The following is a 14,787-nucleotide window of genomic DNA, read 5'->3' on the forward strand; positions in this document are numbered from 1 at the left end:
ACACACTCACACACACACTCACACACACACACACACTCACACACACACACACACACACACACACACACACACACACGGTCCCGGAGGGCTAGGACGGCCGTTCCCAGGAGAAGAAACCCGTGCTCAGAGCAGAAGCGCACCCTGAACGCTAACTGACACCTACTGGGTGCTGAGCGCCGGCAGGCGCCGAGCTGGCCGCGCAGGAGAGAGCGGTGACGATGGGCTGGAAATGTACGTTCCAGACAAATGAACCTTTTCCTGCTCCCGAGGGCAGTGTCCTGAGCGCTGTCCCAGGACCATCACCGGAGCCAGGCGTGGGGGGCACCCTCCCTGGGGGGCACCCTCCCTGGGGGACACCCTCCGTGGGGGGAACCTTCCCTGGGGGACACCCTCCCTGGGGGGAACCTTCCCTGGGGGGCACCCTCCCTGGGGGACACCCTCCCTGGGGGACACCCTCCCTGGGGGGAACCTTCCCTGGGGGACACCCTCCCTGGGGGGAACCTTCCCTGGGGGACACCCTCCCTGGGGGGAACCTTCCCTGGGGGGCACCCTCCCTGGGGGACACCCTCCCTGGGGGACACCCTCCCTGGGGGGAACCTTCCCTGGGGGACACCCTCCCTGGGGGACACCCTCCCTGGGGGACACCCTCCGTGGGGGGAACCTTCCCTGGGGGACACCCTCCCTGGGGGACACCCTCCCTGGGGGGCACCCTCCCTGGGGGACACCCTCCGTGGGGGGAACCTTCCCTGGGGGACACCCTCCCTGGGGGGAACCTTCCCTGGGGGACACCCTCCCTGGGGGGAACCTTCCCTGGGGGGCACCCTCCCTGGGGGACACCCTCCCTGGGGGACACCCTCCCTGGGGGGAACCTTCCCTGGGGGACACCCTCCCTGGGGGGAACCTTCCCTGGGGGGCACCCTCCCTGGGGGACACCCTCCCTGGGGGGAACCTTCCCTGGGGGACACCCTCCCTGGGGGGCACCCTCCCTGGGGGACACCCTCCCTGGGGGACACCCTCCCTGGGGGGCACCCTCCCTGGGGGGACACCCTCCCTGGGGGACACCCTCCCTGGGGGGAACCTTCCCTGGGGGGCACCCTCCCTGGGGGACACCCTCCCTGGGGGGCACCCTCCCTGGGGGGACACCCTCCCTGGGGGACACCCTCCCTGGGGGGAACCCTCCCTGGGGGGCACCCTCCCTGGGGGACACCCTCCCTGGGGGGCACCCTCCCTGGGGGACACCCTCCCTGGGGGGACACCCTCCCTGGGGGACACCCTCCCTGGGGGGAACCTTCCCTGGGGGACACCCTCCCTGGGGGGCACCCTCCCTGGGGGGCACCCTCCCTGGGGGGGCACCCTCACTGCGGGGGGCACTCTCCCTGGGGGGCACTCTCCCTGGGGGGCACCCTCCCTGGGGGGACACCCTCCCTGGGGGACACCCTCCCTGGGGGGAACCTTCCCTGGGGGGAACCTTCCCTGGGGGGCACCCTCCCTGGGGGGAACCTTCCCTGGGGGACACCCTCCCTGGGGGGAACCTTCCCTGGGAGGAACCTTCCCTGGGGGACACCCTCCCTGGGGGACACCCTCCCTGGGGGGAACCTTCCCTGGGAGGAACCTTCCCTGGGGGGCACCCTCCCTGGGGGGAACCTTCCCTGGGAGGAACCTTCACTGGGGGGCACCCTCCCTGGGGGGCACCCTCACTGCGGGGGGCACCCTCCCTGGGGGTCCTGGCCGCCCATCGGGCTGCCCGTGTTTGATGCCCGGAGACCGGAGGGAGGCCGCGCGGCACAGACGGGCGGGGCGGGGCGGAGGCTCCGGGCAGCGGGACCCCGGGAGCCCTGGGTCTGCCGGCCGCACCTGACCTCCGTGCCCGAACCTAAGCCCCCGCCCGGCGGCGGGAATCAATGGCCTCAGCACAGGACTCAGGAGAAAGTTCAGCAAACCGGCCCATCTCCGTGGCAACCACCATGAGAGCCCCCTTTCTCCTCCTCCGCACTCACAGCTCAAAGACAGGACCTCCTCTTTCTGTCCACCCGCCGGCCTGCTCCGCCCCGCTCCCGAATTCCCCCAGCTTCCTCCCTGCCCCCAGCACCCCCCCACCCCACCACACACACTACACACAGCACACACAGCACACAGCACACACATAGCACACACACCACACACACCACACCCACTACACACAGCACACACAGCACACACACCACACCACACACACCACACCCACTACACACAGCACACACACCGTACACACCACACACACACACACACTACACACAGCACACACACCACACACCACACCCACTACACACAGCACACACACCATACACACCACACCACACACACCACACACACCACACACACTACACATAGCACACACAGCACACACACCACACCACACACAGCACACACAGCACACACACCATACACACCACACCACACACACCATACACTACACACAGCACACACACCATACACACCACACCACACACACCACACACACTACACACAGCACACACACCACACCCACTACACACAGCACACACACCATACACACCACACCACACACAGCACACACACTACACACAGCACACATAGCACACACACCACACACACAGCACACACACCATACACACCACACACACACACCACACACTACACACAGCACACACACCATACACACCACACCCCACACACACTACACACAGCACACACACTATACACATCACACCACACACATCACACACACACCACACACTACACACACCACACACATAGCACACACCATACCACACACACCACACACACTACACACAGCACACACATAGCACACACACCACACACACTACACACAGCACACACATCACACACATCACACACATCACACACCACACACACAGCACACATACAAAAACCACACACACCACACACACACCACACCACACACACACACACACACACACACACAAAACAGATATGCAGGCACATGCTCTCGCACACACATTCACACACTTTTTACAGCCTCAGACAGACAAGCTCTCACACGCATTAGAGCTCACAGCCCCCACCCTCACACACACACACACACACACACACACACACACACACCGCTGTGCACGCCCCTCCACAGCGCCCACGGGCGGTGCCCACCGCCGGAGTGGAGTCCGTGCCCAGCCCCGCTCCCGTCTGACTCAGGCTCAGCGCTGTGGCCCCGGCCGGGCCCGGCGGCTGAGCGGAGGCCCCCGGAGGCCAGGAAGGCCACCGCTTTCCGCCCGGACAGCACCCTCGGCCGCGTGCTGGGACCAGGGGTGCTGGGGCGGGGGGTCCGGGACTGAGCCTGCTTTCTGCTCCGGAAGCCCTCCCACCCCCTCCAGGCCAGAGGCTCCCAGCCAGGGGCACAGGCCCCGGAGGCGATGTGACGTGCGGGGCCGTGTGAGAATGAGTTATCGGCAGTGATTTCTGTGCGTCTCTATGGTCCTGGGCCTCACGTACAGCGTGTAAATATATCGTGACATTTATGCATTTCAGTCCTCGGCTATGTTCAAACGTTATTTGCTGATTTTTCACATCTTCACATTATTATTACTTTAACAATTTCTTAGTGATTCTCGCTCAGGACGTCATGTCCTTTCGTTCTTTCTCTCTTCCCTGGAGCCTGCTCTCCGGAAGCCTGTTCGGACCGGGCGGTGCCTCAGGCTCCCCGGGCGGAGGCGTCACTCTGAATGACGGGACTCCATGTCACGGGGGGGGGGGGGGGGGGGGGGGGATCGGGACTCAGAGGTGCTCGGGGCTCAGCAGGACGGGGCTGGGCCCGCTGCTCCGTTCATTTCCCTCGGCAGCGGCCCCGCTCTCAGCTTTGTGTGTCCTCTTCCTGGTGTGGCGCTGGTTTCTGGGTGTGAAGCTCCCCTGGAACCATGCTGTCTGTGCATTAGGTAACAGGGCAAGAGTTTGCGGGGTCCCTTTGGGGGTAATGCCCTCTAATGTGCCTGTCCATCAGGGACCCCCACCAGAGCCCAGTACCCCCAAACTTGATGGTAGCAGGGAAATGGAGGGCTGAGGCAGGGCGGCCTGTTAGAATGTGGACCCCAAAGCCCAGGGGCAGCTCTCACACCAAATCCCAGTCCCCAGCCTCCCTCTAAGGAGCACAGATAAGCTGGGGAGCAGGGGAGGAGGAGGGGGAGGGGGAACGGACTTGTAAGCCCCCCACAAATGCACTGAAAGGCAGAGAAAGAGATGGCGCCCGCCTAGTGTGTCTCAGTGGTTAAGCATCAAAATCAATAAAAAAAAAATCTATCTCTATCTCTATCTCTATCTCTATCTCTATCTCTATCTATCTCTATCTCTATCTCTATCTCTATCTCTATCTCTATCCCTATCTCTATCATCTATCTATCTATCTATCTATCAATCATCTATCATCTATCTATCTACCTATCTATTGTCTATCTGTCTATAAAAGAGATGGTCACGCCTGCTCTGGGGGCGGTCAGGGAGACATGACCTAGAGTTTGGCAGGAAATATGAGGAGGTGATTTCCCGGATGGGAAGAATGTGCCAAAGTCCCCGAGAGAGGTGGAGACGGAGGAGCAGGAAGGCACTGCACTGTGAGGTGGCCGGACGGGGGCTGTCACAGAGGCGGGGGCGGCGCTGGCGGGCCGGCCGGCGGGCACCACGCCTGGACTCCAGCCGGAGGGGCGGCAGCTTTGGGGCCGAGCCGAGCGAGCCCAGGGGGAATGGGGCCGGTTTGGGAGGGACCCCTCCCTGGCCGGCCGCCTTCCCACCCCCTCACAGGGCTCTCCGTGTCCCCCCCTGTCGGCCCATCCTCACCACACCGCGGGCAGGCACCCTGGCGGGCCCTGCCCAGACCCTCCTCTGCCAGGGACACGCCCTCTTCCCCAGGCCCCTCTCTGCCCACAGCCTCGCCCCTTCAGTGAGCGGTGCAGGGCCTCCCTGGGGCACGCACCGATCCCAGGTGTCCCCACCAGGGCCCAGCTCACCCGTTCACACCGTCTCCTCAGACTGGGGTGCTGGAGGCCCCTCACAGCCAGGGCCCACGGGGCCCCAGCTCCCCAGGAGGCCCCGGAAGTGATGGCGAAGGAATGAATGAGGAAGGAAGGAATGAACAGGACAGGTTTCACTTCACTGGGAATCAGGGAGGGATGGCATTCTTTGGCCATTTGACAGGGCCTGGGGGGGGGGGGGGAGAAGCCAGCTGCCCACCCTTGGCCATCACCGAGGCACCGCTGCGGAAGCTGGGCGGCTGGCTGAGGCAGGACCGCAGTCCTCTGGTCCCTCTGGCTCCCCCTGCTGGCACTGCACTGCCCTGCGGAGGAGAGGAGCACAGAGGAGAAGGGAGGGGAAGGGAGAGGAGGATAGGAGAGGAGAGGGGAGGGGAGGGGAGGGGAGGGGAAGAGAGGTGAGGAGAAGGGAGGGGAAGAGAGGTGAGGAGAAGGGAGGGGAGGGGAGGGGAGGGGAGGAGAGGTGAGGAGAAGGGAGGGGAGGTGAGGAGAAGGGAGGGGAGGGGAGGGGAGGGGAGAGGAGGAGAGGTGAGCTCCTAGTCAAGCACACAGCCTTGGCACCGGCTCCCCGACCTCCGTGCAGAAGCATCTGACGTACATACCGCCCCCAGGGCACTCCTTGTGGCTGACGGCCGCGGGGGGAGTTCTCTGAGGACATGCTCCCAGACCCGTCAGCCTTCCTCATTAAACACAAACGCCCCCCACGAGGCCTCTGTGTGGCACCTCTTCAGACTGGAGGGGAATCTCACCCCCCTCGGCGACCCGGGCCCCCCAGGCCGGCGTCTGCTCAGCCCCCACCGTGGGCACCGCTTCTGCTCTGAAACCTGGAGCGTACTGGTGAGGACACGTGCCTTCCTTTAGGCTAAGATGCCGGGCGGCACAGATCAAACTGCCTGGCCACCTAGCCTGTGGCACAGAGAGGTCAAGTGGCTTGCACAAGGTCACACAGCAGCACCAGAAGTGGATGAGTGAGTGAGTGAATGAGGGATGTTGCCCCTGGTCACCCAGCCAACGAGAGGCAGGATGAGAAGGCGCCGTGGGCTCCTGATTCCCTGTCCAGGGTTTTCTGTGCTCTTCCTCTGTCCGGCGGCCTTAGGTGCTTGGTGGGGGGGAGGGCGCGCGGGGGTGGGGGAGGAGTGAGGGCTCGGCGGGTCAGGACTGGAATCCCTGCTCTGTGCTTGCTGTGTAGCTTTGGGCAAACTGCTGCACGTCTCTGTGACTGAGTGTCACTGGTACAGGGAGCTGGGAGTGCCGACCCCCCAGGGTGGGCGTGAGACCTCATCAGTTCACACTGACATGGTGCTTTTATATATATAAATATATAAAATTCAGGCCCGGTGCATGAATTCGTGCATGGGTGGGGTCCGGCCAGACTGGCCAGGGGGAGGGGACATGGGTGGGTGGCTGCCCTGCCTGCTGGTCGACCTCCTGGTCGAGGGGACAATTTGCATATTAGCCTTTTATGATATAGGATATACACTCAGTGGCCAGATTATTATGTGTTCAGAGATCACCATCATTGAGCCACTCAGTGTGTGTGTGTGTGTGTGTGTGTGTGTGTGTGTGTGTATGTATATGTATGTGTGTATAATATATATGTATGTATGTATTGATATATATATGCCAGCCCTTCTCCGGTCCCAACCCTCGTGTAGCTCCACTTCAAGAATGTCCCCAAGACAGAGGAGGAGGAGGAGCCGTGTGGATGATAAAGGTCCCACGGCCCACGCTGAGCTGCACACAGACGCGGCTCCTCAAGCACAGTGAGCCATTGTGGCCCTCCCGGCGCCACCCTCACCTCCTGGGAATGCTGGGGGAGAGAGGAGCCGGCCCGCACGAGCCTGACCCGGGGCTTGGCTCCCGGGCCCGGCCCCCCCGGTCAGCCACGCTCTGTGACAGCCCGACCCACCGGCCAGGGCACCGTGGCAGAGCCGCACCCTTTACAGACCCACTCACCCGCCGTCTGCTCGGACCCTCAGCGTCCACGGCAGAGATCGGTGTCTCATGTGCTCCATTCCGCAGATGGGGAAACTGAGCCCACGAAAGGTTCAGTGCCAACCCCCGGCCTGGGCCGTGCTGGCCCCACGGGAACTCAGAGAGAGAAAGAGCCGGTGGGGTGTGCTGGTGCCAGAGAGGAGGGGTCAGTCTTCTGGAGCAGTGTCCTCAGCGAGGACCCGGCCTGTGCTGTGTGCGTTCCTACAACGTCTCCGAGGGGGCACGCCCACTGTCCGCGGGCTTCCTCCGGGGTGGGATCTGGAGGTTCCCAGCCAGAATTCTGAGGGTTTTTTTCTGTGGACCCCTAGCCATGGAACTGTCCTTGCAATGGACATTCACTGCTTTTGCAATAAAATAAAATAAATCCGTGAAAATAAAGTGAATCTGTAGAGGCTCCTGGCGCACAGTAGGTGGTCACTAATATGTGTGGAGGCAGGGTTCGACCATAGGGGGTGTCCGTGGCTGCTGTGCCCCTGCCTCAGGCTGGGCGCTCCCACCCAGGGGAACGGCCACGTGACCCTGTGTGCCCGCCCCCATGGCCTGGGTGCTGCTGGCACGGATGCTCCAGGAGGCCGGGGACCGGCAGCCTCATTTCCTCGGAGGCACTGCTCTAGCGCCAGAGCTCTGTTTGGTTGGCTCACATCTTTGTTTGTGGGGAGATTAAGAAAAAATAAAATAAAAATAAAACATTGAACACAACCCAGCGCTCCTCCCAGTCCCCTGCAGGGGAGCAGTGGGGCTTCAGGCGGGCGGCCCGGCGCCGGCCGCAAAGCAAACACAGGACAGACGGACAGACGGTGGGACAGACGCGGACTTTGTGCGCGGCCGCCTCCTCCGCGTGGCTCCCCGCGGCCTGGGGGACCCCCCATCGCCGCCCTGCGGCTGGACGGTGATCAGTGAAATGCGCTCTGTCTGCGGCAAAGGCTTCGCGCCCCTGGAGTGACAGAAGGGGCAGGTCCCGGCTCGGAGGGAAGGGGGAGCATCAGGGTTCCCAGGGCTCCTTAAAAAAAAGAAAGAAAGAGGAGGGAGCAGGGAGGCTGGCTCGCTCAGAGCCGTGGGGAGGGGGCGCTGTCCGCTGAGTCCGCGGGGCTGGAGGCCTTTCCTCCCGCGGCCAGGCCATGGCCATGGCTGTCCAAACTGCTGCTGAGCTTTCCAGCTGCTCTGCCGGCGATTTGCCCAACGCAATGGCTCTTTAGGCTGCAAACAAGAAAACAGCGCTTCTCCGACTCAGACGGCGGCCTCGGCGGGTTCAGACGGCGCCCATTGTCCGGGCTTACACCCTTCCCAGAGCGAGGCCCCCACTTCCCCTCCCCAGGCCCCCCCACTTCCCCCCTCCCCAGGCGCCCCCCTTCCCCTCCTCCCCAGGCCCCCCCTTCCCCTCCCCTCCCCAGGCCCCCCCACTTCCCCCCCTCCCCAGGCCCCCCTCTTCCCCTCCCCTCTCAAGGCCCCCCCACTTCCCTCCCCTCCCCAGGCCCCCCAACTTCCCCCCCTCCCCAGGCCCCCCCTCTTCCCCCCTCCCCAGGCCCCCCCACTTCCCCCCTCCCCAGGCCCCCCACTTCCCCCCCTCCCCAGGCCCCCCCCTCCCCCGCTCCCCAGGCGCAGGCTCCGGCCGCTCTCAGGCTGCATTTGTCCTCTGACATTCCGGTGTTCTGGGCCTCCGTCCAGAGGACTTCTCCTAAACGATATTTACAGGAGGGGCTGCTGTCTGCCCCCTTTGAACAGCCCCCACCCAACAGTGATAGCCATTATCTATTTTATTTTATTATTCATTATTTTTATTTTAGTAACAGCCATTGTTAGGACCATCGCCTCTGTCTGCTGAGCGCCTACTGTGTGCCAGACCTCGGGTTCAGCCCTTTCCTCCACTCATCTCATTCCATTCCTCACGTGCCCACGGACACGTGGATCCCACTCTGAGGACCGCTTTACAGGTGGGGACACGGAGGCCCGGGGGAAGGACTGTGACCACATCCATGCTGGACAGCCGCACCCAAGACCCCGGGGGCCGCCTGCCTCCTGGAGAGCGGACAGCGGCTCCAGAGCCCTCTCCCACTGGGGAGGGAGCCCCCTGTGCCCAGCTGGGCGAGGGCAGCCCCTGGCGCTGTGTCTCTGGGTGCCCCCGCCCCCCAGACACCCACAGGTAAGACCGGTTCGCTCTTTGTCGTTGGTGAGTCGGTGTGAGAAAGGCCCGTCTGCTTCCTCCCTCACTTTCCCCGCGGGCAAGCCGGGCCCGCGCGGGGAGCGGGTGTGCCGAGGATCTCTTGGCGGCAAATTGGCAAAGGCAGAACCAAGACAGATGCTTACCTTTGTACTGCGTTCTGTAAGCCCCGCCCATCCTGTCCTGTTCCTTGTATTTTTTAAAACACACGGAACAAAACAACCATCATTCTTGGCACTGGGACACCAGTTCTCACACAGTCAGTCAGCGGATAAATTGGTATAACCTGTGGAAGGCAGTTTGGCAACATTGCTCAAAACTTTAAAAAAAAATTTATATATATATATATATATATATATATATATATATATATATATATAAAAATTGATTTTTTTTTTTTTTTTTTTACAGAGAGGAAGGGAGAGAGAAACATCGATGAGAGAGAAAGATCTATCAGCTGCCTCCTGCACCCCCCCCCCCCAACTGGGGATGTGCCCACAATCAAGGTACATGCCCTTGACCGGAATCAAACCTGGGACCCCTCAGTCCACAGGTCGACGCTCTATCCACTGAGCCACACCGGTCAGGGCTTGCTCAAAACTTTTAATACAAAGATCTGTTCACCAACCGATTCCATTGCCAACAATTGTTCCTGCAAATATAGTCAAACACGTATGCAAAGATGTATGTGCAAGGATGTTCATCACCGTACTGCTGCTTAGGCCTAAAACTGAAAGTAAAAATAAAAACAGCCAGAGACTCTAGACGCCTTAACTGGGGACTGGGTAGGCATAGTTTGCTCTCCCTACTCACGGACTGTTCTGCATCCTCTAAGAGGAATGGGGTAGACGGATTTACATTCCCACCGACAGTGGTTAAGAACACGATTTCTCTGTAAACGTGGGGATTTTCAGATGTTTAAAATCTTGGCCAACTGGACAGGTAACAAAAGAGCCTCTTACTGTTTGTACTTGCGTTTCTTCATGAGGAAGGTTGAACTGTTTCCTACAGCTGTTGTTCATTTTCAATTCTTTTTCTGGGAATTTCCTTCTCATATCCAGCTTTCCTCATTTGTTTTGTTTTGTTGGGTTTAAGTCTTCCCCACGTACATGGACATTTTCTAAATCCAAGCACTCGATCCTATGAAATCCCAGTCCCTCGTTAGCTTTTATCCGGACTTTCTTTATGCTATTTTCCATTAGAAATTTAAAAATTGGTATGTAGTTATATTTTTTGACTTTGATATTTTGGTGCAGAAGATATTTTAAAAAATAGTTGGATCAGTTCTTTCTCCTTTTTGATTTCCTAAACCACTGGAAAGCTGGAAGGTCCCCCTCCCTCCGGAGAACCGGCCAATAGTCGCTGATATTTTGGGCCAGTTTTTCCAGGATTTGATGTGCGTTATCATTTATCTCCAGAACCTGTGGCAGTGGATTTGAACTTGCATTTTCACAAACACGACCTCCCGGCTCCATCCATGCACCGTCCCCTCCGCCGTGCCCGAGCCGGCTCCGCGCTGTGAGTTATTGCTGTGTGTGTGTGGGGGGGGGGGGGAGGGGGGCTGCTTCTCAGCTGCCCATTCATCACGCGTTTTAATACCGGAGCGGGCTCACTTCTCATTTAGAAAAATAATCTCTGGGTTTTACACTCTTTCACTTCCTCACGTGCCTTTTATTATGGCTTCTGGGTCTCCTGCTCAGAACCAGCTCTCCTGTCCCAGGTTATAAATAGCTTCACCTGTGTTTTCTTTCGCCGGCGTTCACGGCTCTGTTTTGGTTTGGATCTGGTCCCTCTGGAACGTGTTTGGGGGGAGGGGTGCCGGGGGGATGCGGTGGACACACGGACGGACACTGCGGCTCCCGGTCCCAGGCCCGTGGACACACGGACGGACACTGCGGCTCCCGGTCCCAGGCCCGTGGACACACGGATGGACACTGCGGCTCCCGGTGCCGCCGGTGGACACACGGACGGACACTGCGGCTCCCGGTGCCCGGCCGGTGGACACATGGACGGACACTGCGGCTCCCAGTCCCAGGCCCATGGAAACACAGATGGACACTGCGGCTCCCGGTCCCAGGCCCGTGGACACACGGACGGACACTGCGGCTCCCGGTCCCAGGCCCGTGGACACACGGATGGACACTGCGGCTCCCGGTGCCGCCGGTGGACACACGGACGGACACTGCGGCTCCCGGTGCCCGGCCGGTGGACACATGGACGGACACTGCGGCTCCCAGTCCCAGGCCCATGGAAACACAGATGGACACTGCGGCTCCCGGTCCCAGGCCGGTGGACACACGGACGGACACTGCGGCTCCCGGTCCCAGGCCCGTGGACACACGGACGGACACTGCGGCTCCCGGTCCCAGGCCCGTGGACACACGGACGGACACTGCGGCTCCCGGTCCCAGGCCGGTGGACACACGGACGGACACTGCGGCTCCCGGTCCCAGGCCCGTGGACACACGGACGGACACTGCGGCTCCCGGTCCCAGGCCCGTGGACACACGGACGGACACTGCGGCTCCCGGTCCCAGGCCCGTGGACACACGGATGGACACTGCGGCTCCCGGTGCCGCCGGTGGACACACGGACGGACACTGCGGCTCCCAGTCCCAGGCCCATGGACACACGGATGGACACTGCGGCTCCCGGTCCCAGGCCGGTGGACACACGGACGGACACTGCGGCTCCCGGTGCCGCCGGTGGACACACGGATGGACACTGCGGCTCCCGGTCCCAGGCCCGTGGACACACGGACGGACACTGCGGCTCCTGGTGCCCGGTCGGTGGACACACGGACGGACACTGCGGCTCCCGGTCCCAGGCCGGTGGACACACGGACGGACACTGCGGCTCCCGGTCCCAGGCCCGTGGACACACGGACGGACACTGCGGCTCCCGGTCCCAGGCCGGTGGACACACGGACGGACACTGCGGCTCCCGGTCCCAGGCCCGTGGACACACGGACGGACACTGCGGCTCCTGGTGTCCGGCCGGTGGACACACGGACGGACACTGCGGCTCCTGGTGCCCGGCCGGTGGACACACGGACGGACACTGCGGCTCCCGGTGCCGCCGGTGGACACACGTCCCCCTCGGAGAGCGAGGCCTCCGCTCTGACTGGCTTCTCCGTAGGGCTTCCCTGGCCAGCATCGTGTGCTCATGTTTCCAGATGGAACTGGGTATCATTTTGTCAAGTTCCCAAGAAATGGAAGAGAAGAAAATCTTGTCCGTCTAGAGGTGGGAGCGCCGAGTGAGCTTCAGAGCTGGCCAGAGGTTTCGTTCGCTCCGGCCAGAGCACAGAACGGCTGAGGGTGAGAAGCCGGCGATGACAGGAGGAGCCCGGGTGTGAGTGGGCTGCACCCTGCTTCCGCCTCTGCCTTTCAAACGACCTTCGCCCGCCCCTCTGAGGTCCATCCCCCTCCTCGTCATCACACCATCGCCCAGTGTTCCCACAACGAACACGGCGCCCTCCCCGAGGCCCCCCGTGTGCTAGGAACACCCCAATCACACTGACTGTGCAGAATGACATCTGTAATTTTTAAAAACTCTTACCAAAACATGGAAGGGGCCGAAACCGGTTTGGCTCAATGGATAGAGCGTTGGCTTGGGGACTAAAAGGTCCCGGGTTCGATTCTGGTCAAGGGCATGTACCTTGGTAGCGGGCACATCCCCAGTGGGGGGTGTGCAAGAGGCAGCTGATCGATGACTCTCTCTCATCGATGTTTCTAACCCTCTCTCTCCCTTCCTCTCTGTACAAAATCAATAAAATATATTAAAAAAACAAAACAAAACAAAAAACAAACAAACAAACCAAACCATGGAAGAGTAGGGTTGTGAGGACGACCTTGACGAGGGTCGCAGCATCCTCTCTGTTTTGTGGCCAGGACACGGGGGACTGGGGTCCGGACCGCACGGCTGGGGGCGGGGGGGAGGCCTCAGACCAGCTCTGTCGGCGGGAGCTGCTGTGCCCGCTCCGGGCCGCGCCCAGACCGTTTGGCTTGGCCGGCGCCCAGGCCTCCGCCATCGCGGTGTCCCTCTGCGGGACGGATCACAAACAACCAGCTGTCACAGGGCCCCGGCGCTGGCCAGCGGCCCTTGGCGGAGACGGAGGCCCCGGGTCCCCGGCAGCAGGGGGAAGGAGGAGGGAGAAGCGGGGAGAAGCGGGGAGAAGCGGGGAGAAGCCGGTCTGAGGGCCGGGAGTCCTTCGGTTCCGGGATCGGCTCCATCTGGAGGAGGGAGCCGCCCCCACTCGGTCAGACGGGCCGGCCCAGCTGCCAGGCACTCGATGCCCGCCGGGCGGCCTCTGGTCGGCGTGGCCGCCGTCCACGGCCCCACACCCGCTGGGCGGCTCCAGCTGGAGAGGCAGTTCCTCTTGTGGCAGCGGCGCCTGGCCTGCACCGGGCGGGTTCGAGCCTCTGCGACCACATCCTGGGGGGGCGTGGTCCTCGGGCCTCGGTGATGCCGTGAGGAACAGCGAGGGTCCACCTGCTCATTCGTTTGTTCATTCATTCATTCATTCATTCATTTGGCTTCTGCTCATGTTCCCCTGATGGACGCTGTCCCATGTCCATGTCAGGACTGAGCACACTGACTGCTCCTCTTTCTGCCCTCGAGCTGCCCTTGGCCTTGAGGAACACAACGGCAAACCCACAGGGGAGCGTGGTGTGCTGCAGGGCATGCCAGACAGCACAGGCTGACGGCCAAAGCGAGTTCTGGAAAGTTCTCAGAGAGAGCTTCTGTTCCCAGCACACTGCCCGTGTGGATACCTTGACGAACGCCCCTGGTTATAATGAACTTGCTCGAGACGATATTTAAAAAAAAAACAACTTGATTTCTGGCTCAGCGGGAGTGGCTCGGTGGTTGAGCATCGGCCTATGAACCAGGAGGTCATGGTTCGATCCCCAGGCGAGCACACGCCAGGGTTGTGGGCTCGATCGCCAGGAGGGGGCGTGCAGCAGGCAGCCGATGGATGATTCTTTCTCATCCTTGATGTTTCCATCTTTCTCTCCCTCTCCCTCCCTCTCTGAAATCAGTAAAAATATATTTAAAAAAAACAAAAAAAAAAAAACAGGAAAAATAGCCTTGAATTTGCATGCTGCTGCCTGGGCATGGAAGCAGGAAGTGAAGGGTCCCCGACAGGAAGGGGAGGCGGGGCCCTCCTTTGCTCCCGTGGCTGCTGACATTGCTCACTGTGACCTGGGGCCGGAGCCCCCGAAGCTGCAGTCCGAGGGCCGTGCCCAGGGTGGGAGGAATGGAACGGAAATCACGTCAGAAGAGGACAGAAAGCAAACCTGCTGGTTCTGACCTTGACATTGGGTCGAGCTGAGAGGGAGAAGGAAGGAGAGAGAGAGAGAGAGAGAGAGAGAGAGAGAGAGAGAGAGAGAGAGAGAGAGAGAGATATCTCCCTGGAGAACCTGGACCCACAAGCTGATCCCCATGGGATTTTCAGTCTGAATTCCCGCTGATGTGCGGCGCCAAGGAACGCTGTGGGGAGTTCCATGTAAGGGTTCCATGTAAGGGCCTGAGCCCGGCAGAGCCCCCAGGGATGGGCAGGAGGGAGCCTGACCCTCCCCCAGGGAATCCAGGGACAGAACCCCACGGGGTCCCAGCGAA

General features: G+C 61.2%; 1 protein-coding gene across 1 annotated transcript in view; it reads right to left on the bottom strand.

Annotated features, from left to right (window-relative positions):
• PARVB (parvin beta) overlaps positions 1 to 14,787 on the bottom strand; it is a 303,345-nt gene that overhangs the window by 169,688 nt on the left and 118,870 nt on the right.

Source organism: Pipistrellus hanaki, assembly GCF_964339955.1.
Source record: "Pipistrellus hanaki genome assembly, chromosome: 3".
Lineage (NCBI taxonomy): Eukaryota > Metazoa > Chordata > Mammalia > Chiroptera > Vespertilionidae > Pipistrellus > Pipistrellus hanaki.